Source organism: Cyprinodon variegatus, unplaced genomic scaffold, assembly GCF_000732505.1.
Source record: "Cyprinodon variegatus isolate N-32 unplaced genomic scaffold, C_variegatus-1.0 Scaffold1115, whole genome shotgun sequence".
Lineage (NCBI taxonomy): Eukaryota > Metazoa > Chordata > Actinopteri > Cyprinodontiformes > Cyprinodontidae > Cyprinodon > Cyprinodon variegatus.
The window spans coordinates 226,233-229,680 of NW_015151568.1; the positions used below are offsets into that span (position 1 = coordinate 226,233).

The 3,448-nt window shown below is 36.6% G+C and overlaps 1 protein-coding gene across 1 annotated transcript in view; it reads left to right on the forward strand.

Moving 5' to 3' along the window:
• The window catches only part of LOC107101575 (transcription factor 12-like), a 12,619-nt gene extending 10,879 nt beyond the window's left edge, over positions 1–1,740 (forward strand). The window contains exon 11 of the mRNA XM_015400528.1: positions 808–1,740. The gene's annotated coding sequence lies outside the window, so the exon portion shown is untranslated. The remainder of the gene's footprint in view (positions 1–807) is intronic.
• The last annotated feature ends 1,708 nt before the right edge of the window (positions 1,741–3,448 follow it).

A 3,448-nucleotide genomic window follows, 5' to 3' on the forward strand; every position in this document is an offset into this window, starting at 1 on the left:
TGTTTTTGCTCTTCTCCCGACTGGTTTCGGCAAGAGTTTGATCTATCAATTGGCTCCTCTTCGTAGTTGTTCTGTTAGTACGTCGTATGCTTCGTTGATCTGATTGGTTTATTTGGCCCGTCTATCACCAACATAGGCCAATCAGCTAACCAGTATTTTCGCCCCTTCCCAAAATTACTTCAACGGAAGGTTTCCAGATGGATATGTGGAGCAAATCCATCTGGAGAGATTTGGAGACGCTGGTGACGCCTACAGTTCAAAGCCCCACAGCTCTGGAACTGTTGGAGCTGCAACTGAAATTTTCTGCATTTGTGGTTGACATGATGTAGAACAAATTTAATACAATTAGACACGCCTATTCTCAAGCATGTCTTTATTACTGCTGTTGAAGCAGTATTTTCGAGAATAAAAAACAACTTTGAGCGGATGCAGCTTAGCTGTGTTTAACTCACCTAATTTTATATTTATATTTCCAGAACCTAGAAGGTGTTAGCTTTCAAATGATGAATCACGCATGCAATTTGGGCTTACAGTTCCTCATTATTTCCTTTTCCATTTGGGTATGCAAAATAGTCAAGGTGGGTGTTAAGAGGCTATAAATCCATCCTAAAAAAATGTACTACTTTCTGTTGCTCAGTCATACAAAATGTTGGTAACATGCAATCAGGTTGGTTGCTGTGTGGAAAGAGCTCAAAGAGAATGAACGTTTTTACAAGACACTGTATTTGATCCAATGCCTGCAGTGAATCAACTTTTTCAAATGTTGTTAAATGATTTTTTTAACCCTGCTGTGTCTCTGATGTCTAGATCCAGGAGGATGCAGCTCCTGTCAGGTGTCCAGTGTTTCCAGTAAATTCATCCGGAGCAGCTCAGGCTCCCAGACCGGAAAGCGTGATGCTATTGGACAATCATTCCTTCTCTTCCCAAATGGATTTTTTATAACGTTGTGCCTAAATATGATTTGTATCAGACAAATGCATTGTAAGCTGCAGATGTTTTGTACATATTTTTTAGATTGATTGGTAATATTTCTGTTGCAATACATCAGAACGGACGGATCTGATAACGTAGAGCTTCATGTGCTGTTTAAAATGGGGGAAAAAAAAGGTTTGCTGGTTATATTTTCAGCGTTTCAATATATATCACAAAGCTCAGTGGACAGACTTTCTCATATTTCTGTGTTTTTTTTATTGTGGGCTCTATGTGTGGGAGTGAGTGTGTAAATACTGCAGGGGTTTGAACATTCTGTGAATGAACAGATCTCAAGGAATGTTCTTTTTAATCAAACATGGGGATCAAACCTGGTCTGTAAAGGTGTTCAATGTTTCTTCAATGCACTGCAACAAAAATCTAATTTCCTGCGTGGACGGTGGAGATAATCCGCCATCTTCTTGTAATTATCGCTCCTCGGATGTCGTCAAGCAAACTCTGTGCATGTTTAAGTTTTTAATTGAAAATTATCTTTTTTTTAAGTTATAAGTTATCTTTTATACAAATTGTGAACCTAATAATGTGCTTTTAATTGTTATTTTAATCATGAAGACTGTTTTGTGCAGTTTATAGATGTACTTACATTTAATGATCTGAGCAATACAGTGTTACTAAAGAGGTGATGCTTGGTCTTTATTTAAAAGGTGATTATAAAGAAACGCCAAAATAATCTCAAACATTCTCACCATAAAATGTAAAATATGTGTACAATTTGAGGTCCAGGCGTGAGATGATATGAATATGTAGCAATAAATGTATTTTTAATTCTCCTTTATGTTCTAGCATTTTAAGTCTTTAACAAATAAAGATTATCTGCATAAAGTGCGATTAAATAGAACCCACTGGTCCATTTACAAAGATAGCTGTTAGGCTAATTGCAGATCATGCAGTAGATTTTGCTTAGAAAATGGTTTAATCAAAGCTTATTGTCTAATCGTTAGAAAATTTAGTTGAGTGAAAACATTTTTAGAATTGGTAAAAAAAAAAGTGTCTTTACCAAAAGAATAAATATTAGTTTTATGATTTGACAAAGAGATGAGCAGCTGATCAAAAACAGCTCTGAGTCCGGAGGAGGACGGATGGAGGGCAAATAAAAAAGAGGTAAATCTGGTGAAAGATAATAAGCAGAATAAAAGAGTCTGGCGAAAAACATGATCATTATTCAACATAGATCTTTTTCAAGATGGTAAATTATGCATTTAACCGCTTTTAGTAAAAGGAAACAGCAATAAAATCTATGACACCAAGAATATTTATACTTATAGCACTTTTTAAAATATTTTTTTTGGTAGTGTTTCATCAATAATTTACTTATTACGGATTAGGGCCAGTGGGAAAAAAAAAGGTAACAGATTTTTAATTTTTATTTCAGTTTAATATGGGAAAAAAGTCAGAATTCTGACTTTAATCTCAGAATTCTGACTTTTTCCATAGCCATGTCTGTTTTAGAGACTAGCTCTCTTGTTTTAATGACCTTCTGCTCCTCCATTAATGAGGGGACCCATCGCACACGTAAAACGTTGCCTAATTCCGTCATTTTCCACCAATGTGTCACTGACCCCCTCAAACAACTCCCATCTTTGTCAGTGAAGCTGAGTGCTCACATCTCTTCCTTTATGGGGCCCATCTACATTAAGATTCACAATTCTGAGAATAAAGTCAGAATTCTGACTTTTTTCTCATACTAAACTGAAATAAAATGTAAAAATCAGTTAGCCTTTTTTTTTTTTCAGTGGCCCTAATCCTCTTCAGTAATAATTGTAGCTTTCTTGTATAGAATAACATTTGTAGCAAAGAGGTCCCTGAGACCAACTATTGGTTGGATTTCCTGATATCCGCCACCTGGGTTATGTTTTGCTGGTACATCCCGTGTGGGGCCTTATGCTCTTATGAAGGAACCTCCAGCACCTCATCTTCTGTTCCTCATTGTCTGAGAACATTACTGAGCAGATCGTCTGATGGAGCCTTGTCCTTGATGTACTGATGGATCTTGTATTTTTATATCCTGGATCGGGGCTCTCACTCTCACTAGTCCTCGGCCTCTTTCCTTTCGGCTACTGTACAGCGTCAGGGTGATGATTTGGGATGGTACCCTCCGTGCAAATATATATATATATATATACTGTATATATATATATATATATATATATATATACAGTATATATATATATATATCTAACAACTGGAAGTGGACGGAGCATTTCTTATTGAAAGATTTGTAACCGGAAAAATAATGCTTCTTCACAAGGGGGGATTTACCATTTGGCAATAGTAGGCAGCTGCCTAGGGCCCCAAGTTCCTGGGGGCCCCATAAAACTCTGTTTACATGTATAGTTAATACAACTACCGGTATTCATTATTTGCGCACATTAATTATGTTTTTGATAAACCTCCTTTCACTAAAATGTCATCAGAACACTGATAATATTAAGTGTGTCTCAGCCCCCCCCCTTCAGTG